Below are 25458 nucleotides of genomic sequence, written 5' to 3'. Positions count from 1 at the left end.
CAAGCGGGTCCGAAGCGGTCCCCACCACTAATCCCCGATATAATGCCCTTCTAGGCTGTGCAAGGTCTAAGGACCCTGGCATCGCTCTAAGCGCATTTCGGCATTCGTTGAGGAATCTTGACTGCCCTCTCGGCCTTCTTTGGCATTCAATTAAGTGATTGGGGATAAGGTTGGGAAAAGCCTCACCAACCGCGGGACCCCAATCACACTCCTCGATCAGAGTTCTACCCAGGAATGCCAACCTTTCGGCGTTTTTATGACTTGCCAGGTCAGGCATCCCCAGGCCCCCATCTTCAAGACGTTGAGTACAGACCTGTCTACGGACAAGCGGCCGTCGCTCATTCCACAACAGTGAGAAGAGCGCACGCGTTAAGGCCGCCATTCGGACCGCAGGCAGAGGAAGTACAGCCAATCGGTAAAGGATCAGCGGAAACACGTAAGTGGCGCATGCTTCCGCCCTGCCTTTAAGGGACAATCCCCTTCGAAGCCAAACCCTCACAGACGCTTCGACCTTGCTCTGTACTTCCGACCAGTTCTTATCTAGACACAGACCGGGTCCAAACCAAACACCCAGAATTCGGACCGGGCCATCCGTCCAGACAAATGCGCCAGGCAAAGCATTCGAGCCCCGCCAAGCGGCCAACCTCAGGCCAACGGATTTGCTGAGATTGACTACAGCCCCTGTAACTTTTTCATAACGCTTGAGAGCCTTAATCACCGTAATAATATCTACCACGCTCGAAACAAATACGGTGACATCATCGGCAAACGCGGAAACCCTGGCTCGCGCACCACCAGGAAGAGCAATTCCGCGCAGGGCCGGTCCAGCCACCCTAGTCCTCACGTTCCTAAGGAATGGTTCCAGCGCGAGGACATACAGCAAGGGCGACAACGGACACCCCTGTCGCACCGACCGAGAAACCGCGAACGGCGCCGACCGCACCCCGTTGACCTGCACAACTGCCGTCGGACGAGCATACAAAATGGAAATCCATCTGCAGAAGCCGGACCCAAAGCCGGCGGTCTCTAAAACAGCCATCAGGAAACGATGATCCACCCTATCGAACGCCTTGGACTGATCTAAATTGATCAGCGCGGCTTCAGTGTCGTCTTCTAGGTTTTCTAGGACTGTACGAATCAAATGCAAATTGTTTTGAATTGATCTCCCCTTCACAGCATAAGTCTGATCCGGTTCGATCAAGTCAGTGATAACAACCTGCAAACGATTCGCCAGCACTCGGGCCAGGATTTTAATATCCGTGTTCAACAACGTGATGGGCCTAAAATCATCCAACCCCCCAACATGTGTGTCCTTCTTCTTCAGAAGTGTGACCACGCCTTTGGTAACCTGACTCGGGATAGATCCCGTGTCAAACCAGTGGTTAAACACACCCGTCAGAATCGTGACAAACATGTGCGACATCCTCAAGTATAGCTCGTAGGGCAGTCCATCGAGTCCTGGTGATCTATTATAGGCGACCTGCTTCATAGCAGCTACGACCTCACACTCTGCAACCCGACCATCGCAACTAGCCGCTCGGGCCGCCTCCAGGCGGGGCGAGCCAGCCAAATAGTTACCAAACTCCTGGACGCGGAGCCTGGACAGCTGTGCAAAACGATCTTCAAAGTGCACCCGAAACCGCTCGCAAATCCCCCGAGCCGACACTAAGGAGTGCCCTTCCGGGCTCTGAATCTTACGAATGTAATTATCCGATTTGCGCCCGAGCGAACGGACACGTTCAGATCTATCCACATTCACAGCTTCGTTGGGCATCTTTTTAATTCTAGCCCTAACTACCTGGCCCTGATATCGTTCGCTAGCCAAACGACTCAGGTCCGCCTTAGCTAGGCCTATTTCTAGGGAATCCCCCCCTGCCACCGCCCGGGATAGTCTATCCTCTAGACGCTTCTCTGCCTTGGCCCTATCTAGCGCGAGGCGTTGGCCATATTTGACAGAGAAGTCTCTAATGCTAGATTTGGCGTTTACCCACCACTTATTCCCGGTAACCGCCCCCACTAATCCCTTCTGAATGTGTTTAGTTAGCCTTTCCCGGAAGTCATCTATCTCCAGTAGGGAGGTATTTAACTTCCAGTACCCAGCTAACTTGGGGTTACTATCTAGATCTAATCTGGCCACAAGTAGTTTGTGGTCAGAGTGGCCTAACCAGTGGAACGTGGGACAAGATATGTATTCTATGTTGCCTCTTCTAACTAACAACCGATCCAAGTAAGTACTTGAAACGGAAGGCCTGCTAGAGAGCCACGTCCACATCTCCCGCCCCGGATGATCCACCCGATACCTGTCTACCAGATCGCATCTAGCCATCAGGTCCAACAGACTGGTTTCACACCCATCCGTCCCTCTAGTCCCGCCCACCTTATCTACCCTGGGAGCAAGGATGGCATTCCAATCACCCACTAGAACTAACCGTTCCGAACCCCCGAGAAACACCTCCAACCGCCGGAAAAAGGAAACCCGCCCCCGTACGCAATTGGGCGCATAAACCACGACGACTCGAAACGCTCTATTTGCCACGGCAACATCGGCCACGATCAGTCTACCATCAGTATCCGCGTGAACAACGCTAACCGTTGCAGAAAGGGTGCGCCTAACTAACAAAGAAACCCCCCTACTTTGACTATCACCGTATGTTGAAAAGACATCATAATGCCCCTCCAGCACCCGATGATCGTCAACGGAATTGAAGTGAGTCTCTTGTAACGTAGCCACATCTATATTCATGGACATGAGGTCCCTCAGTACCCTAGCGGCTTTGCTTCGGCACCTCATGCCCCTTACGTTCAAACTACACAGGCTCAAGGACGTGGCCATTGTGCCTAGATATCCGCAACCACCGGCCTAAAGTCTTTTGGTCCAAGGGTGCCGCAGGATTGGGCGAGGTTGCCCGAAAGCAACTCGGACGTTACTCGTCCGTCCCGCGCAATACCTCCGACATCCAATGGGAAGGTCAATTTAAGGGCCCTATAAAAACAAGGGTGGACGTAAATAGGGACCCTCCCTTCGCACCTAGATGCCAGCTGTTTGAGGGAGTCGTGCTCCTCTTCCACCAACTTTAAATTCGGAATCGCCCCCTTCGCTTCCTCGATCATGTTCCACATGGCCTTCGTGCGTCCAGTTCTTGTTTGACGCACAAAGGTCATGACTAAGGGGGCGCCTGGAAAGTTTTTGGGATTGGAAACCTTTTTCCCATCAATGTTCTTCATCTCCCTCAGCGGCTTTATTAGGCCCCTATGGCGCTGAGTTATGTATGTGTCAGCGTGCAAGGGGTCTACATCGCAGATCCGGTCTCCAGGAAGGTAGGGGAGCTTTCTCGTTTTTTCTCTCCTTACCGGAGATGCAGATTTGGCTCTTCTTTTGTTGTTGTTTTGCATCTCTGGCCTTTCTCGTGATAGTGACCGAGCACCGGTTGGAGGGGTATCAAATAGGGATGGGGATTTTGGTTCAGCCGAAGGGGTTTGGGTGGGGGTTTTGGGTGGCTGAACCGTAGAGACAGTATTCTCTACGTTCATAGGGGACGGGGAACGGGACCCAGCCTCCTTATTCTTTCGAGCCTTTTTCTTTATTTCTTTTGTCGGCACTTGGCCCTCTGCCACAGTAGCCGGTTTTTCTCCTTGCTCCCCTTCTGAGTCGGACGAGGAGACCGGATGGTTTCTCTTTTGGCCGCTGGCGACTTCCTTGGTGGTGACTTTGGTGGTGGTGACGTTGGTGGAAGAACTCGTGGACGACCCTGTGGGAGCTGACCGACCTTGTACTTCAGGGGGCTGCTCTCTTGTGGAGGGGGTCTTCGTGATCTTCCCATTTCTCTTCTTGACCACTGTGCTCCAGCCTTCTGATGTTGTTTCTGTGCCCCCTCCGGCTGGCTTCTCAGGGGCTGCTGGTGCCACACCCTTCTGTTGTTCCGCAGCTGGTTTTGGGGGGACTCTCTTAGGGCAATCTCTTGCCATATGGCCTACTTGTTGGCAATGCCAACAGTGCGGTCTTCGCCCCTCGACGATGACGCTCATGGTCCAGACGTCACTTCTGAGCAGGGCTGGTATACTCTGAAAGCCCTCCCGGTCACAGCGCATTTTTACTGTGTAGTCCCCTACCATAAGGCTACGGGGGCCACGGGCCGGGAGGACAGCTTCGACGTCCCCATACTGGCTCATAATTGCGCCTATCTGCACAGAGTCCAGAAACCAGGGGACGCCTAAAATATTTACTGTTGTTTGACTCCTGCTCAGATACACTGGCTTGAACCGTATCTCTCTCCACTTCCAGTCACATTTTGAGAGTTTTATTGCGTCATCGACGGTCGGCAGCAGCAGATCCCACATGGCATAACTGCGACGACAAATGTACGTCGCAGGTATTTGGAGATCCCCCAGCATCTCCGCCATGATGTCTTTAGAGACTCCTGCCAGAGTTTTCTTTTTCCAGTCAGTGGTGACTAATGAAATTATTCTCGTGGATAGTCTTTCCACGACACCTGGCAGGGGTTTGATGATATTACCGTCAGTATACTCCTTATATTTGGAGATGAACAGCTGACGGTATTCCTCAGGAGTAAGATGGGACTGGGGTCCCCATACCTTCTCTGCTGCCGAGGGCGTTGGTGTTACTATCGCTGGAGAAACTGGAGGGGGCGGCGTTCTCTGCCCCGGCGGGATTGTTGAACACGTAGAGATTGTTGCCTGTGTGCTGGTTCCTGGCAGTGAGGGCCAATCTGCTGGGCTTTCCGCCGGGGACGATGGTATTGGTACTGGTATGGCACCAACTGCCCCACTTTTTTGGTCCGTTCGAACAGCCCCCTTCTTCTTCTTGGGACGGGATGCTCTCGCTTCTCCTGGTCTTGCTTTTACACTCCCTTCTTGGCCGCTCTCGTCGCTGCTACACTGGAGATCCTGGCCCACTGTCCCGTTCAACTGGGAGTCGAAAAGCGAGAGCATATTAATGGCCTCCTCCCGGTCGTCCGGCACGTCGCTTGTAAACGCCTGATCCAGCCCGGTGGTTCTCAATGTGGAGAAATCAGCAGAGGTGGAAGGTCTTAATCCCGACCCTAGGAGTTCTGTCCTCCTATGGGCGGGAGGGCTGACAGTTAAAGCCCTCTTCCTCTGCTGATCCCACCGAGATGGATCACCTCTCGCAGCTGGCCTATGCCTACCACTGCCGGGGACAGCAGTGTCAGAGATACTCCAGGAGCCGCCGCCTAGTGCAACGGACTCCTCTACAGTGATGGTGCGGGGGACAGCACCAACTGCACCTCTACGTCTATCTACCGGGCCTGAACCGGCGGGCGTGTCAGGGACACGCCCACCAGAACCCGGGCTAGGCAAAGAAGCGGAGCCCGGACCGCGTGGTGGAACCTTTTCTTGGCCTGATCCGGCCCCCAGATTGGGCCGAAGCCCCCTCTGGGAACTGGACCCCGGGCTAGGCATTTGTGCCCTGGAGCCCGGACCAGCTACCCTCCCCCTCTGCGTCTTCTCCCTGGCTCAGACCCGCCGATTTGGCCTGGCTGAGGATTATGTTGGATGTGACTCCGAACCACCTCAGACGCAGACCGGCCAGCTATTTAAGTCGAGCCCGGGGAGAGAGACAAACCTGAAAGAAATCGAAAATGTAAAAACAGTTAATGGCCTCAACAGGAGGCGAAAAAACAATAAAACAAAAGCTTTAACCAGCCCAAGAGGGGCTGGTAGCTGGTCTTTGGATGTCGGGGACAGCCAAAGGTAAATAGAAAAGACAGGAGAACTCTCTTTTCTATTTATTTAAAAAGAAAATACAACTTTATTATATATAGATCGTGGAAATACCTTCATATGCAAAAGATCTAGCTAATTTGCATATTCTTTTAAACATTCATTATAATTAATTCCCTATTAGTTTTTTCGGGTTTCTTATGGGATGATCATCTTTAGTTAACTATTACATGTAATTATATTCATGCAGATATTCTACATGATTTATACTTGCTTAATATTTGCGTAAAAAGTTTATAGTAAGCACGAACTTCTTTCTGCATATACTTATATATCTGTATATATATTTGTTTTAAAAATTTTTACTCCCAATCTCCTCTGTCAGTTTTTAGTCCACGGACATAAGACTTCATGTATAAGGTATTCGAACCTATGCGAAACTTTAGGTTTAGATTTTAGCCCAGAAAAATCGATGCAAAAGTATGAAAATGAAAAAAATGGAATTTGCTAGGGGAAGGTCAAACGACGGCATTACTTATCTTCATGGCCCAAGCATTAACGTCAAATGAAAAAGTAAATCGTAAGCTAAACGTTTTGGTTTTGATTCAGGTCATAAATGCGCACGAGTCATTTTTTTTTCTTTTTTACTTTTTAGATCATTACTATATATTGGGTCCAATGCAACATAATAATAAATACGAAATCTGCATGAATCAAAATATCATATTTAAACGTAATTTGTCTCAACCATTGATATGCATGCTTCTTACTAACCTGCCACTAACACTTCCAGTCACTACTCAGAGGATATAAGGATCATTAGCTCATAAACAGCTCGGTATCACGTGGAGATCCCCCCCCTTAGGTTTTTACTTGATGAGATAGAGATATGTTGCACATTTTCACTGGTAGGCTCTCTTGCTCATATTTATGCATATTTCTGAGCGACGATGTAATATATGTATGCATGTGTGTGTGCGTCTGTGTATGTGGGCCAAAATTCATAATGATCCATTGAATGCTATAAACATATAAACGTATAGCCAAATGTATATCAACAGGAATTAGCTCGTTTAATGTCAGATTCAAAGAAATTGTTTAAAGATATATATATATATATATATATATATATATATATATACTAGCAGTTCAGCCCGGCTTTGCTCGGGTCCTATGTACTGTTCATAACTTTATGTACATATGTGTAAATATATTAAAAAGTTTGACTCATGTCCAGGTAACCTACATCTAAAGTTTCCACTGTTTAGATCCTAAATTGGCGGAGGAGTTTGATAGAGACTGCAAAGGTAAACTCTTTTAACTTAGACCCCTTGGCAGCCAAAATTCTGCCCAAGCTTGCTGCATGTCTGAATACCCTTTATGTAAAATTTCAAATGTTTAGACCCAAAATTAGCTGAATAGTTTGCTAGAGACCGCAAAGGTCAAATCTTTTAAACTTTGGCCCCTTGGCAGCCAAATTCTCGGCCAAAAGCGATTAAAAAGCTTGTCCTATGTCTGAATACTCTTTATGTAAAATTCCACATGTTTAGACCAGAAATTGTCTGAGTAATTTGGTAGAGACCACAGCGGTCATTTTGTTTAACTTAGACCCCAATTTTAACCCCTTAACATTTATTGTTTTGGGCTCAAATCAAATTACAAAGTCTGATCCATGTCCAAGTAACCTACATCTAAAATTTCAAGTGTTTAGATCCCAAATTGACGGAGGAGTTTTGTAGAGTTTTCAAACGTCAAATCGTTGAACTTTGACCGCTTGATAGCCAAATTTCTGTCTGAAAACCGATCAAAAGGATTTTCCCAAATCTCCATAGCCCTTCTGTCAAATTTCGAGTCTGTAGACTTAAAATTGACAGAGTAGTTTGGTAGGGAAATGTACACACACAAACACACACAGATAGACAATTTCACTGTATATTTGTAAGTCATCCCCCCTGCACCTCTACCTTCCCTCTATTTTTTGTGTGTGTCATTAAAAACTAATGCCACATAAGCAAGGAGGGTCAAGGAGGATGGAAAAACTGAAGATTGAAAGTACTAGCCAGACCTCCCCTGGATGAGTGTAAAGAGGATTGGGACTTTGGGAAGGTTTTTGCCACCTAAATTCTTATTAAGACTAATGATCGTCGTCAATGAGAAATCAATGGTAAGTGGCTGTTGCAATAACGCAAATTCATCTGTGATGGTTATCAAAAGATGTGGAGAGTACTGAAAATCAGGAGAGACTTATTTTTACTCAGACCCCAGAAAACACCATAAGTTGTTCTCAAAGAGAAATCTTTGCTGATGACCCATGTGAATACTCCTAGTGAGTAAATAATAATAATAATAATAATAATAATAATGATGATGATAATAATAATAATAATAATAATAATATTAATAATAATATTAATAATAGTTTTAAAAGACCTAGACAAAAGACTGCGAGAAATTTGAATCATAGGGAAGACAAAGACTTTTCAATGTACAGCAATAACGCAAATAGCTGAAATCTTAAGGAAAATCCTTGAATGCGGAAATCAAAACTATGAAATGGTTATCAGACATGTGAAAAGTGCAACAGAATTAAAACAAAACATGAAAGGAACACAAGGTCACTGAAACTGGTAGAAATGTTTTAAACTGTTTCGCACTCTCCCTCACCTCAAAAAGATATCAGTTTCAGCTGATACCACACAAAATAATTGTGAAGGGTCAAGGAAGCTAAAAAGACAGAAAAGGAAGAGTACCAATCAGACCTCCACTAGAAGAGTGCAGAGAGTACTCAAACCTTATGGAGGCTTATTGCCACCCAAATCTCAGAAAATACCTATAGTTGTTAATAATGATTTTTTTTTTACATGTGTTACATGATAAGGGCTGTCCCCTTTTCATGTAAGTATAAAAATAGAGAGATTTAGTTAAAATGAAAATGAAATAGCATAGACGAAATTCGAACCTCGTAATTTAGGTTTAGAAATAGATTACGAGAGAGAATTAGCAATGGAATGTGAAAACAAACCATTGTTTAGCTTAGAGATAAAATAGTTTTAAGAAAAGAATGTGCGTTGTCAATTCTGTTATGAAAATTCATTTGAAAGAATGCAACTACAAGATAATTTAATAAACATGTTTTTAACATATTGGAAATATAGGTTACTGGGAATATAGGTTAAAATTCCTTTTGTAAACAAAGGAAAAAGTTTTGGACACGCATTTCCAGAACACGTGAAAGAAGACACATGTTTTAACGTGTGTATGACGTCATGGAACATGGGAAGTTCTCGATATAGTAAGAAACTTTAGAGTTAAGCGAGAGAAACTGAGGGAGAGTCAGAAAGAGTCTGAGGACGACAGACGATAGTCTGCAGTTGAGATTCGAACGTCTAGAAGCGAGACAGTCACTTTTGAAAAATAGAATGTGAAGCTTTGAATTCTTGATGATGAAAACCACGACCGGTCGGGAGAAGAAATAAACCCATCATGTGTTTTTATAAACGTCGTCTTTGTGTTGTAATTCTACGAAAAAGTAAAGTGAAAATTGTTATATATGTCTTATGTATATCATGTGGTTTAAAATGTCTTTACATACACATCTCATATCTACAATGTGAACACTAAGACTGTCTCCTCACTCTAAGAGCTTCTATTGCACTTCTAAGTATAAACATTTAATATATAGGAATATCATTATAACACGAACAATCTCTCTTACAACATCTCTCTCTCTAAGGCGCAACAACAAACTTTTAATAAGTCCTAACAACGAACGATATAACAAGAACAAGAAAAGAATAATCATAATAATAATAAAGACTCCTAAATATAACACATGGAATTACCCTATTCATCAAAGCCAAAAAGCTACTCGAGGATAAGTGTTCACTGAGACAGCAGCGTATTAACAGTTAGTGGCGAAAATAGGATAGAAATGAATTATTTAGAGAGACGACTAAACATGAACTTGTTTACATCGGATTTGATGACGACCATATTCAAACGGCTAGAAAGCAGTTCAGTGGAACAGTTTCAGAGGTGAGCAATTCTAAGAAATTTTGTTCATGGAATTTGCATTTAGATTTAGACACCGATAGAGAGTTGGGGAAATTGTTGATAGTGGTTGTAGCTAGACGGGTGTTTTTTGTGAAAGTTTAACAAGGGGGACCATCGACTGAATCTCAGACAAGCGCATGCTATGAAAATGACGATAGAGCAGAGACAGGCTCACAACGTCTCTTCTGTAGGTTTTTTTTTTTACATAGGCATCACCACTTATCAAGGCCGATAGGCCACTCAAGGATAAGGGTTAAAGCGTGTGCAGCAGTCAAAAGGACAATATAGTAATCGATAGTAATGGAAGTTCGGTAAATTTGTTAACTTAAGTGGAACGGCTCATCAGAAACTTGTTCACGTTCGACTTGAAAACAACCATATTATAGACAGCTGGAAAGCAGGAAAACGGAAGACAATTCCACACGCGTGCAGTTCTAAGAGAGAAGCTTTGTTCATGGAATCTATGTTTAGGTTAAGGCACAGATAAAGAGTGGGGGGAATTATTGATAGTGTTTACAGCTAGACGAGTGTTTCTTGTGAAAGTTTGACGAGGGGGGACCATAGATTGAAGCTCAGTCGAACACTTTCCATGAAAGTAATGATAAAGCAGAGACAAACTCGCAACATCTCTTCTGTGAGATAGAGGTTGCAGCAAAGAGAACAGGACATCTCCCACCAGGCCACAAAGTCTATTTTGAACCCTATCAAGGCAGGACAAGTCTTTTCTAGCAGCTCCTGCCCAGATGTGGCAACAGTATTCCATCCTTGAGCATATCTAGCTAGTGAAGAAAAGAGGGTATCACTTACTAGATATCGAAGCCAGTTTTGAACTTTGTCAAGGCAGGATATAGTGTTCAAAGCAGCTCCCAAGCAACATTACTCCATTTTAGAATTTCTCTAGCTCTTATACAGGTAGAGGATTGTGTCAGGTATTAGATATCTCTTCAAGCGGTAAACTTATGCAAATATTTTTCCGGCGATCTTAGCACCAGATTTGATGTCTTCCATTTCAGATCAGGAGTAAAGGTCAAACCCAGAAGTTTGTCAAATGTCAGTTTTTTGGAGATTCATATCAATTGGGGCCAAGTGGGGGATCAGAGCGTTTATGGTGAAAAGATAAAAGCTTGGTTTTGGATGTGTTAAATTACCCAGTGACTTTTTATCCTAATGTACCACATGCTCAAAGCCTAAGGAGAGATAGAGATCGTGATCGTTGTTGGTTTTTGAAGTGTTGCCATAGATTGTAGTGTCATCTGCATATATGTTAGTGAATGAACAGAATGTGATTTGGGAGATCATTTATGAAGATACAGAAAAGAGTTGGGCCCAGGATGGATGCTTGAGGCACGCTAGCATTGATATTTTGAGCTTCAGACTTTTCGTAATTGGCAATTAATGGTAATTGGCTGTTGTCAAAGTCATGTGCAATAGTTATCAAGTAAGGTGAAGAATACTGGAAATTTGAGGAGTTACTCAAACTCCACGGAACACCACAGTGAGTAATAACTGATGATAACTTGTGTGAGAACTCCAAGTGAGTGTATATATTTCTATATTTATTTGTGGACTGTTATCCTCATCTTCATAGTTGTTGTTTCACAACGTTTCGGCCAACTCATCCTCTGGCCTTCTTCAGGTGGTTAACCGCGACAGGATAGAAATGCTGAGTCTCTTAACTATATCCTCAGTAATTACTGCCTTCTATAGTTGTTGTCATCTCACCACGTTTCAGCCAAGTAATCCTCTGGCCGGCTTTGCATGAACATTGTCTGAAGATAGCAGTTTCAATCCTACCCAAAGCAGGCCAGAGGATTAGTTGGCCAAAACGTGGTGAGACAACAGCAACTATGGAAGGCAGTAATTACTGAGGATATAGTTAAGAGACTCAGCATTCCTATCACGTCGCGGTTAACCTAATGATAGCCAGAAGAATGACCAAAATGTCGTAAAAACAACAACTATGAAAATGAGGATAACAGTCCACAAATAAATAAACAAATAAATAAACAAATAAACAAATAAATAAATAAATAAACTAATAAATAAATAAATAAACAAATAAATACATAAATAAACAAATAAATAAATAAACAAATAAATAAATAAATAAATAAACAAATAAATAAACAAATAAATAAACAAATAAATAAATAAATAAATAAATGAATGAATAAACAAATAAATAAACAAATAAATAAATAAACAAATAAATAAATATACAAATTATTTGTCTCAAAGGATTCCAATAATAAAATAATGCATCCAAGTGGGCAGTTATAATGTTTAGTATTTAAACAAATGCAATTGTGTATCACTCCTAAATATTATAGTTCAGAGATTTCTGACGAGATCTCAAATGTAAAGCAATAAAATTTATGTAACTACTCAACATATATCTGCATGTTTATATATCTACATGTTTATATATCTACATGTTTATATATCTACATGCCATAGTTTTGCTCTCGGGCCTTCTCCATGCGTTCTGCGTCAAACTTGAAGCCTGTCAGTTTTCAGTAAAGTTAACAAGACAATCACACACGTTGACTGAAAGAATGTCACAAGGCCTTGGGCATTAAATGTAAACAACGTAACCTCACGGCTCTAATAACGAGTTTAATTCAAAATTCTATTATGGTTTCTGGACTCAACACAATATGCCTCATACAAAATGACCACAACGTTGTGATAACAAGTAAGATGAGAAAATCAGTTTAACATTGTAAATAACACACACACACACACACACACACACACACACACACACACACACACACACACATAGTTTGTGAATGTGTGTGTGCATGTAGTCATAGCTCTTGTGAACCGCGACATTGTTTGGCTGTAAATATATATATATATATATATATATATATATATATATATATATATATATACTTCTAATCCAAAATTTAAGACCACTTAAAAATCTTAAAAAAACATTTTTTTAAACTCTTCCGACTTAAGGTTACCAATACTACAATCTAAAAGGTTATGGAAACAAAAAGCTACATTCCAAAGAATGTGTAATTAACTTAATTTAATAAAAATGTAAATTTAAAAAATAAATTTTAAAAATTTACATTTTTATTAAATTAGGGTTTTACACATGATCAAAATTATAAGACCAGAGACAAAAATTCTATTAAATTGTACAAAACGTGTATGAAAACATTCAACAATCAAACTTAATAATGAGTTCTACCTCCACTGCTTTTGATGACTTCAAAAATTCTTTGGAGCATGCTAGAAATAAGGGTTTCCATTAAGGTGCAGAGGATCCTGCTTCAGTTTTTGAAGATGGCTTCATGAAGTTCATTTTTTGTTGAATATTGTTTGCCATTTCGATAAACCTCTCTTGTCATCCCTCCCCAAACATTTTAAATTGGGTTTATGTCCGGTAAGCATGCAGGATCTTCCAAGAGATGGACTCCATTTTCTTGTAAAAAGTTCAAGGTCCGTCTTGCAGTGTGGATTGCACCATTATCCTGTTGGAATAACCATCCATCCCCACACAAACGATGATCCTCCATCATCAAAGATGCTTTTTGTAGCATGCTAACATAACCAGTTGCTGTCTGACCACCCTGCACCACTCCATCGTCCCTCTGTAAGAAAAGGCACCCCAGACCATTACGAACCCTCCACCCCTATGATGAATGGAAAAAATTTCAAAGGGCATGTTTTTGTCATGCCAATATCGCTGGAAGCCATCAGGACCATCTAAATTGAATTTTTTCTCATCAGAAAACAGGATTTTCTTCCACTTCTCAACGTCCCAAGTTTGGTATTCACAACCAAATCTTAAGTGGTCTACTTTGTGATGTGGAAGCAATCGATGAATTTGTTTACGCTTTTTATTTACCATGCCTTTTTGTTTTAAGTATCGTCCGATGGTTATTGAACTGCAATCAGCATCTGTAACCGCCTTTTGACTATAAGAAAATTCTCTGTCATTCATAATAACCCATCTGATTCTCCTACTCAATGCAGGAGAAATTTTTTGGGGGGCCTACCAAAGAATTTTGCTTTTCATAATTCTCAGTGTTCTTTAGAAAGTTGCAAATAATAGTTTTACTGCGATTTACCTTAGCTGCTATCACTTGCTGTGACAAACCTTGCTTATGGAATCCTAGAATTCGAGAGCGCTCAACTTCGGTTAGTTTTCTTGCTTTAGACATGGTAACACATTTACACAGTGATTGCTAATTTCTAACTGAACTAAAAAAACCATTAGAATTACCATAAATCTAACAATCTATACCTTTGGTCTTATAATTTTGATCATGTGTAAAAAGCCTAATTCAATAAAAATTAAAATTTTTAAATAAAATTTTGGAATGTAGCTTTTTCTTTCTATAACCTTTTAGATTGTAGTATTAGTAACCTTAAGCCAGAAGAGTTTAAAATCTATCCTTAAAAAGAGGTATCTTTTTAAAAAAATATTTTAGTGGTCTTCAATTTTTGATCAGCAGTATATATATATATACAAACGGTCGGGTTTCAATCCTGGCTTGAGGTAGTTGCCTGTCTAGCCGCACTGATGAGCTGTGAAACAGCGAAACAGTACTGTATGTGGATGACTATATATATATATATATATATATATATATATATATATATATATATATATTAGTGTGTGTTTATGTGTATGTGTGTGTGACAAAACGGCTCTATTCCAAATTTGAAGATGTTATTCATCTAACCATTTCATTTTTTCAACATGTCAAAACGTCCACTTTTTTACAGCACCTGCTTCGTAGCGCAGAAACAATTATATTATTATTATGTCAAATTTGGATATTTTCATACTGACCTATCAGACAAATAGGAACTTTTAACTTCAACAAGAAAAAAAAACTTAGGCATGATCACATAAAGCCAAAAAAGTCACATTGAATTTAATAATACAAAGAGTTTCATAAATTAAAAGATTGGAATAAACAAAGGGTGATTTTTCCCATATTTCCAGGATCAAATAATTCTTATGCACTGAGAAATTTATTTCACGTATGAAAACCAAAGAGGGGAGATATAACACATAAGAAAAATTGGGAATCAAGTTTCCCCTTGTTGTTATTTCAGATCATTTGAAACCATAGCCGCAAGTTTTAGTTTCTCCTCCGTCAATGCCAAACGTTTTTTGGGAAATATCAGATATTTTGTAATTCATATGTAAAACTAGGAAAACAAATGACTATGATTGAAATATTTTATGACTGTAAAAAGTGCCAAAAATAGGCTCTGGATAATCGATGATCTCCTTAATGTGTCATCTTTAGGGCAAATGTCACACAACCTGCTACACAATTTAGATCACTAGCTTTCCAACGAGCCTTCATTTGTTAAATTCTGATCAATAGTCGCTGAGATTTGGAACTTATAAATTGCCAAAAAAGATGGTATATATATATAATAATTAAATATCTACAGACACTAGTGTTTCATCCTTTTGGAAATCTTCAGTGCAAGGTGTCACGATTAATACCAGTCGATAGATTCGAACCTGGCAACACAAGCCATCTCTGGCTTGATTAGGAAAGACCATATCCAATCGGCTACGATTAACTGCCAGAAATAACGTTGAATATATATATATATATATATATATATATATATATATATATATATATATATATATATATATATATATATATATATATATATATATATAGGTATTTAAATTTTCTGATTTGAAAAGGGTAATCATCAAATATAGAATTTTTTATTGTTTGAAAACAAAGAATAAAATTGAATGAATCTATTTTCTTAACCCGTGAGTTTTCGAAGCTTATTCATCTCCCCAGAGGAAAAATATTAGCAAATGTTTTTATTGGTTTTCACCTTACTTGCTAAAAGCAATAAACATAGAAAATTAAAGTTTTTAAAATTATTAAAACATTTTAGATACATAGAATAAGGGAAATGGACATTGAGGCAGAAAAAGGATATTTTACTTTAAATCCAAAATGAATGGCCAATCTTGAAATGAAAATTCCTGGTAGTAAGGAGGTAAAGAGATTCAACGCGTTCATTTGCTCTATCTTGTTTATTGAACAATTTTATTTAGCTGGATACTGGTCGCCAAATTGAATATTTAAATGCTCATATCTTTGGTTCTATGGGACAAAACTACATGAAAATTTGCAGGCTTTTTGAAGATTATAATACTATTCTATGGTCAAAATTTTATGACAATTGGTAAAAAAAACTATACTTTCAAACCAATAAAATATGCCCAAAATTGCCTATATTTTTACATAGTGTCCTGGCCAATCAGGTTTATTTTTGCTGCTTTAAGATGAATTTTGCTTAGGGTTTTTTTTTGCTTGGTTGTCTCCCTTGTGGCCTTAATATTATATATGTGTGTGTGTGTGTGTGTGTGTGTGTGTGTGTGTGTGTGTGTGTGTGTGTGTGTGTGTGTGTGTGTGTTGATCTGACTACACTCAACGAAAATTATGTTCCCTATTGTTATTTGTCTAAAATGTAGAATATGTGATATTCTCTTGAGTGTGAAATTAACATAAAAATGTCAGTCTCAATTTCTAACGAGTGTTTATTGTAAACCTACCATTTTGGGATTTGCAATCGGGTTCTTTTCATCCTAAACATAGGAAACTAAATTTAATAAACACTTTGATTCCTCAAGTCTTCTCAGCGTAGTCGATCTTCAGATTGTCTGTGGAATTGGAATTTATCATAGCAATTTATATTAAGAATGGTTATTCAGGCAATATCTTGTCAGTTGTCAAACAGAAAATTATTAAATGTATTAGTGATACACAGTTTAGCCCAATAAAATGTTCTGTTTGTCTTAAAATACGACGCATTTATAATATTAAGAGTGTGGATCTAATATTATTACAGGGTGGAACGATAAATTTTTCACCCTAAAGAAAGCAACACTACAGCTTTTTAAAAAAACTTTTATTGAAGAAAATCACGTGATTATGTAATAGAGCTGATACATATTCAATGTAGCTGCCTTGAACCTCAATCCGTGGCTGGAACTGGGAGCATGCTTTTTCTACAAGCGCCGGTGGGAGCTTGGCGAATACTCGGCAGATGGCAGCGATCAGGTTGGTTTTGGTGTTGTGGAAGATCATGTTGGTGATGTTCTCAACGTATAACCAAACGAAGTAGTCCAGTGTGTTAATGTCAAGGGAGCGCGTGGGGGGGGGGGGAGTGAGACAAGGATACAAAGTCGTAGCACTCTTTCTGAAGCCAAATTTGGGTCTCTTTGGACTTGTGAGCTGTCGTTGAGTCCTACTGCCACACGCAGGGTCTGCCAGCGGCTACTTGATTGCACCAGAGGATAATAACACTCTTCAGCACATCCAGGTACACTTTGGTGTTGACTTTCAAGCCGACTTCAAAGATGTGAGGTGGCATGATTTGGCCCTTACATGAAACCATACCAAAGACCCTAACTGTGGCCAGAAACTTTGTTTTCTTCACCATGTGTACGTCCCTGTTATTCATGGCAACCAGCGATGCATTTTGAGGGTGCTTGAAATGGCCCTGTTGTCATAATTTGCATCAGTAGAGAGCATGAGTTGTACAGTGGCGCATCTTCAATCTTGCTCATTGAACATTGTGTCACTTTCGGATATGATAGAAGGCTCCTATCGCTCTTGGAATTTGTACACAACTGGCCAACTAGTAGATGGTCTGCAACAAAAAAAGAAAGTTGGAGTTAGTAGAAAGAGAGAGAAACGGTCGACAGATCATGATGGCTCTGAGCAGAGGAGGTCAGAAATGGCTATAGTTTGAATCAGCGTACAACTTTCCAAGAGGGGAATAAAACACTTTGGAATAAAAAAAAATTGCCGAAAATAAAACCAGAGTTTGTCATTGTTGGGGATAATTTTCATTGCAGATTTCTTTTAAGACAAGACCCAAGATGGACCAGATATATTTCTCAATTGGCCGGTTGTTGAAACCCCAAATACATGTTATGCGTACTTTGTGTTGTGAAGGTATTTATGTATATTTTTGCCCCGTCATGAATTGCATTTAAATGGACATACACACGAAACACATTTTAGATAAACGATCACACGTATGTACACTCATATATGCTAGATCAGGGTTTCGTAAACTTTTTCGGGAAACGCTTTTCCCTAGAACAGGTGCATAGTTTATTCAATAAAATGTCGATCAAATGGGAACAGTCACAACTATACATGAATGGGTCAATTAATATATCATTGCTAATACAATAATCAATAAAATAAAAATCGAAATAATAATCACTGATAAATGTGCAGATTGTTGTTAATGATCAGCAACAAATTGAGAAACACATAGTAATGTTCCTATTTACTAGCCTCCTCACGAGGGCAGAGTTAGACACAAGGTCGGTTTTTAATGTAGGAAAAATCCAGCTCCCCAAAAAGGGGCACACTGGATAGAAACAAAAATAAAAATTGTCTTGCTCACTGAGAATTTCTCTCCCACTGACCGAGGACAGAAAAGATGAAGTTTAACATCAAAACAGATTCTGCACTGTAGTCTTAGCCCGAAGGCCAAGTATGCTAACACCTGCAAGGGCCCAACAATATTTTTCGGACATTTTAGTATTTGACTTTTCGAGTACCATAGTGTGACGACATTCCTCCACTAGAATAGCATAAACATATAAAGACAATATCTGTAATAAAAATGTCAGAAAATCGATTAGGTAAGGAAAAATATTTAATTTTCATCATATTTTACAAAACACACGCAACATTATTTTTCGGACATCATTAAAAAACTGTTAATAGTCTGTAATAGCACCTTTCTTCTCAATAACTTTTATCAATCTCTCTTCATAATGATCAAACATATACACAATAACATCTCTACGTGTTTCTATTAGTTGTTTTTTGACATCTAGTATTCGTTCACATAGTTGAGCCTCTTTCGTTATTTCAGGTCTATCATAGACAAGTTGCACAAGCATTTCCCAAACATTTTCCATTAAATTTAGATCTGGGCTTTTTGCCATCCATTATTACATGAGTTTTGACACATGGATGCTGCAATTGTCTTGCTGTAGAACGAAATCATTCTCCATCTCTCTTCTTATCCTTGGTAGGGCTTTCTCGTCCAGCAACTTCCTCCTCCTCCTCCCATCTGTCTTTTGTTCAGTACAACAGGCTCATCCCTTTCTCGATGAAGTACACCATCCCCCGGGCCCATCAAACTTGAAACGCTTCTCATCAGTAAATGATGTTCTTAAAGTCAACACTCTTTGTTAATCACCTTTTAGCAGTCTTCAGTCTAGGTCCTTTGTGTTTCTTTGTTAGTGTAATTTTTTTACAGACTTCAAACCAATTCTTTGTACTGTTTGGACGTTTATATCCAATTCACATTTCTCCTTCACTTTTCTTGCTGTAACTTTTTCTCCAGATGTCAAAAGCCGTGTCACAGTCCTCTTCATTCTCCTTTCAGTCCTTTTGCCAATTGATCTTTTCTGCTCTCTCTTCTTTTTCCCCTCGGAGTTTGTCTTCAGCATGTATTCGACTGTTGATTTCGATAGCTTCAAATCCATGGCGATCCTTCTGATGCTGAAGCCATCTTCCCGCTTCTTCCGTGCCAAACAAACGACTTCTTTTGAATGCATTTTACCTCATTAAACTTAATTGTTTTGCCAGTAGAATAGAACAGATAATTGATTCTAATGATGACAGCTAAGTTTACAAGCAGAAAATTTGCATACAGCAACATATACATGAACATAGCTCTTAATAAAATAGGATTTTTTGTCCGAAAAACAGCATCACACAAGTTTTCACAAAAATCATAAAAAACTAAAATTATCAAAGCCAAACTAAAAAAATGATTGCACTAGTAGTGGATTTTCACTCCTTAACTTACAATCTCAAAAGTTTTTGGCACTAGTAACCACCTTGAAGTACTTCTTTTAAAGTGTCTGAAAAATATTGTCGGGCGGGCCCCTGTAGTAACGTTACTAGAAGTTTTAAGTCTTTCATCCTCAAGGATCTCAGGGACCCCTTAGATGATAAATTTGGCCACTGCCTACCTGATGATTCGTAATGCTCTCTTGTGGGTGGTATGGACCCCATTGGGAAACTCTGCACTACACAATAATAAAAACCCATAAATATATACACGATTTACACCCCCCCATGTTATACAGACTTCCACAACATGACATATGAACAAGAAAATTTTAATACTTGTATCATCAAATCCGCCATTAAATAATCCAAAAGACGTTTACATGCCTTAAAACAAAACAACTAAGCCACACATCTGTTAATTATCCATTGAGTGAATCAAATATCACATTCCACCAGTTGTATCATACATTGTCATTTTTATTCGCAACTTTTACTAGTATATGGTTCTTCAATGTGCAGCACGATTTAGACCCACAGACATGAGTCACCTTTGATTCAAATCCAAACGTTAAAACCGACGCAGTCAACTTCAACAAATGAAGCCTACCATGTCATTTCAAGCGTGCAACATAGTAAACTGCTTTCACAGTGTTTAAAAAAATGACATAAACAGCAACTTAAAGGGCCCGTGCGAAAAAGGACTGCAAGCATTTTTTTTTTTACAGAGAAATCACCACTTATCAAGGTCCAGAGGCCACTTGAGGATAAGGATTAAAAAGTGTACAGTAGTCAAAAGGACAATATCATAGTAATCGTTAGAAGTGTAAATTTGGTAAATTGGATTACTTAACGGGAACGGCTCATCAAGAACTTGTTTACATTGTACTTGAAGACGACCATATTGTAGTCAGCTGGAAAGGAGGCAAACGGAAGACAGTTCCACAGACGTGCAGTTCTAAAAAAGCTTTGTTCATGGAATCTATGTTTGTGTTTAGGCACAGATAAAGTGTGGGGGAAATTATTTATTATGTTTTCATCCAAACAGGCGTTTCTCGTGAATGTTTGGTAAGGGGTGGCATGGATTGGAGCTCAAACGAGCACTTGCCGTGAAAAAAATGAAAAAGCAGGGGCAGGCTTGCAACGTCTCTTCTGTGAGAAAGAGGTTGCAGGGGAAAAAAAAGTAGATCCCCCACTAGGCTACAAAGTCTATTTTGAACTCTGTCAAGGCAGGATAAGTTCTTTCTAGCAGCTCCTGCCCAAATGAGGCAACAATACTCCATCCTTTGGCTCTTATATCGTTAGAGAATTGCATCAGCAGGTAGATATCTACTGGATCAATAGAAGGATCCCACCATTTTTTCCAGTGACCTTGCAAACGGATTTGATTTACGTGTTCAATTTCAGATCAGGAGTAAAGGTTAAGCCCGGAAGCTTGTCAAAACATGGAGCCTCCCTAAGACGAGAGCCATTCATTTCAATTGATGCCAGATGGTGATCAGAACGTTGATGATGTAAAGATAAAAGCTTGGTTGTAGATGCATTAAAAATAACCAGCCAATTCTTTCTCCATTGTACCACATGCTCAAGATCAGAGGAGAGACAATCAGAGAGAACTTGGTCGTTTATGGCCTTTGATGTGCTGCCATAGATGGTAGTGTCATCAGCATGGATGTATACAAATGATCTATGGATGTGATTTGGAAGATCATTGATGTAGATCAGGAAGAGAGTTGGGCCCAGGATGGATCCTTGAAGGACTCCAGCATTAATACTGTGAGCTTCTGATTTCTGCCCATCAACCACTACTCTTATGAATCTATCAGAGAGAAATGATTTAATAATTGAAAAGACATTTCCAACCTAACCATAGCTGGAGACCTTGTGAAGTAGACCTTTATGCCATACCATATCATAAGGCTTTGATATGTCGAGAGCAATTGCCCTAGAAATGAAACCTCCATTGAGAGATTTTCTAATCCTATGAGATATAACTGTAAGCACAGTAAGGAAACCATTTTTATTTAATAATGAATATTTTTTTTATTGTTTGCATAGGTATCCTTATAATTCTTGTAGAATCCTTAGTGGAAAGATAACTGTTCAGCATGTCACACGATTCAAACTCCGATCTTAACTCAATTCAGAATTAGTTAACCTTTTATTCAAATTTAATACGAGAGATGTATATATTTTTTGTTGCACTAGTTTTCGCTACAACGTAAGGGAGGCAATTCTATAATTTTCCTTATATATTACTAGCAAAAGTACCCGTCGTTGACTGGGTTCAAAAACAGCCTACAGAAAATGGATTCTGATTTATGAAAGTATCATAGGTTATGAAAAGGAAGGATTGTAAAGAGATAGCTTCGAATTTGGGGATATCAAAACCAAAGCAAAATATGATGAAAGTAAAAATAAAATAGATAAACCCCATAATTTATTATACCATACCTGTTCACACTGAAACACTTATTACAATATTCTGTGGATCTATATTAAAAAACCTTGTTAAACTTTGTGACATATTTCCATTTTATGGAGGTCAGGTGCGAACGAACACACCATAATTTTGTTATACCATATTTCTTCAAACAGAAACATAATTATCAAAGTATACTTACGCAGATAGATATGAAAAGTCTTTATTAAAGTTTGTGCCTATTTTCATTCTATGGAGGCCAGGCGCGAATGCAGACACCACAATTTTATTATACCATCCCTATTTAAGTTAAAACATACTTATTAAAGTATTATGTACATCTATATCAAAACACTTGTAAACGTTTTTTTTTTTTTAATTTTTTATTTCCATACTTGTGGACCAGGCGCGTACGCAGACCCCACAGTTTTAATGAATCTTCATTATGCCAGATCAAACATATCCATTCCTGTGTCTCGATACATCTTCTATCATGAAATGTGATCAGTTTTCTATAATAGTCAACCATATAGGAGCCTATTCGTGACCAAACACACATACAGACGTTCAGCTTTATATTATAGATAATCGTTTGATTCATACATTTTATTTTATGAATTTTAGCTGTGCTAGTTAAAAGTTTATATTTCACTAATTCTATATTTCAACTTAAACTTAACAGGTTCTTATGCTTCTGGTGAATCAGGGCGGAAAATATGCAAAAATCGACGTAATAATTATGATTGTTTCTGTGCTACGAAACAAGTGCTGTTAAGAATTGAATATTTTAACATGCTGAAAGAAATAAAAAGTAAGATGAATTACATTTGGAATTGAAATATAGATTTTTTGTCATTTATTTGTACATGCTCTTTTGTCATATTTTAACATACATCAAACTTGATACGTAAAGGGATTGGTATAAATAGAGGGTGAAATATAATTTCCATAAACACACACATGTATATATATATATATATATATATATATATATATATATATATAACTACTTCATTTACTCACATAGATTTATATACGAAAGTATAGATTTATGCGTAAACTTATTAAGTATTTACTAATACTAAGTATTTACTTCAAAAGTGCTCAATACATAGGTAGAGCTAGTTAGTAATTTATAAAATATATATGACGATTAAGCTACACTGATGCGCATAAGCCTGACGAATCCTAGAGTGGATGAAACGCCGAATATTCAGTGTAGCTTAATCGCCATATATATTTTATAAATTACTATATATATATATTATTTTTTTTTTTATTCAATTTTCACCCCAAACAAGGCACAGTGCCACTTTGAAGCAGGGGGCTACTATTAGGGACTTAATTAGCGGGGCCATTATGAAGGGAGATGAGTAGAAAGATGTTTGTTAACATTACACTTGAACTTCTGCATATCATTGCAGTTTGAAAAGCAGAATCCCGGAAGGGAGTTCCAAAGACCCGCAGTTCTGGGGAAGAAACTATTAGAGTAAAAGGCTTTCTTGCACCTAGGGATCTCTACTGTAAAGGGATGAGACTTAGTAGCTTGTCGGGTTTGTTGGGGGTATTTACGTCGGGGAGGTACAAGTGTTTGCAGTTCGTCAGAGCATTCACCATTAAAGTATTTGTAGAACAGGCAGAGGGATGCAACATCTCGTCGATGGGACAGAGGCTGAAGCCTAGATGACAGTTCAGGACCTATCAGGTTGGCGACTCTCTTTTGAACCCTGTCCAGGAGCGAGAGACAAGCAGCAGATGCACCAGCCCAGATGTGACAACAGTACTCCATACATGGGCGAATGGTTGCCTTATAGAGGTATAGGATACTGTCAGGCATAAGTAGTTTTCTAGCACGGTAGAGGGAGCCAACCTTCCTTGCAGCAGCCTTGGCAATGCTCTCAATGTATCTATTCCAGTTCATATTCCCTGTAAACGTTAGGCCGAGGAGTTTAAAAGAAGTACTTTCAGGCAATATGTTCTTGGCCATTGCTATTGGTGGTAGAGAAGGTTTCTTGTAGTTATTGAAGGAAGCAAGCTTAGTCTTAGCAGCATTGAATGTGACCAACCATTTTTGTCCCCATTCCACTACGGATTGGAGGTCATCCTCTAGTGTTTCTGCCATTTCCTTGGATATGTGTTCATTTGTTTTCCCCTCATATCTGTTATAGAGAGTGGTGTCATCGGCAAATATACCCATCTCCGAAACAATTTCATCAGGGAGGTCATTTATGAGTATCAGGAATAATAGAGGTCCAAGGATAGACCCCTGAGGTACTCCCGCATTTATGTCATATTGTTTGGATGTACGACCGTCGAGGACAACTTTGATTTTTCTATTACTTAAGAAGGATTTAATTACATTATGAATTCTTCCAGTGATTCCATATGATCTAATTTTCCTTAGAAGACCATCGTGCCATACCCTGTCAAAAGCCTTAGATATATCAAGGGTCACCGCTTTACCCTCCCCTGTTTTATCCAATGAACGGTATATACGTTCAGAAACTACAGTTAAGATATCTGCTGTTGAACGGGCTTGCCTGAATCCATATTGCTTGTCAGTCAGGAGTTTAGCAGCTGTTAGGTGCTGGACTAGGGCTTGATTAACTAAGGACTCAAATATTTTAGCAAAAAGCGGGAGGAGGCTAATGGGGCGATAATTTAGTGGGTCAGTTCTTTCACGAGAATTCTTGAAGACTGGTACCACAGAGGCGGTTTTCCAGCAGTCGGGAAAACAAGATTCGTTAAGGCATTTATTGTAAAGTTTGGACAGAACTGGAGCAACCTCGGCAGAGCATTTTTTTAATAGCACAGCCGGGATGAGATCTGGTCCACATGCTTTTGAGGTGTCTAGGTTTTTTATAATAGCATGTACCTGAGAAGGGGTGATTTTCAAATCGTCTAGTGTGGCGTCTGTTCACAGAGGAAAATCAGGGAGTGAGTGGTGTACCGAGTTCAGTGTGGAGTTTGAGGCAAACCGACTGGCAAGCAGATTAGCCTTGTCAGTTGCCGTGCAAGCAACCTCATGATTGTTTGTTAGTGGGGGAATAGTTGACTGTCCATTATTAACTATGCTGTTGTAGATTTTCCAAAAATCCCGGGTTCCTAATTTCTGTGCTTCAACGCGCTTTCTGGTGGTTTCAGAGTAATCTGTCTTAGCTGTCTCTATCACTCTCTTACAATTATTTCTAGCTTCTATAAACTTCTGTTTATTTGAGCTGGACTTATGTCGGTTGAATCTGCGGAACGCATGTTGCCTTTGACATATGGCAGCTGCGCAAGCAGAAGTAAACCATTGGGGAGAGTGGGGCTTGCTATAGAATTTCCGTGCGGGAACATGTGCTTCAATAGCAGTTTTGAACCATTCAGTGGTCTCATTTGCACACTGTTCCGCTGGAAGAGTAAAGATATTTTGCCATGGGGCATCTCTGATGA

This window comes from Euprymna scolopes, chromosome 13 (genome assembly GCF_053919585.1).
Source record: "Euprymna scolopes isolate OS-2025 chromosome 13, ASM5391958v1, whole genome shotgun sequence".
In the NCBI taxonomy this organism is placed as follows: Eukaryota; Metazoa; Mollusca; class Cephalopoda; order Sepiida; family Sepiolidae; genus Euprymna; species Euprymna scolopes.
Note: the sequence above shows the minus strand (reverse complement) of the source record.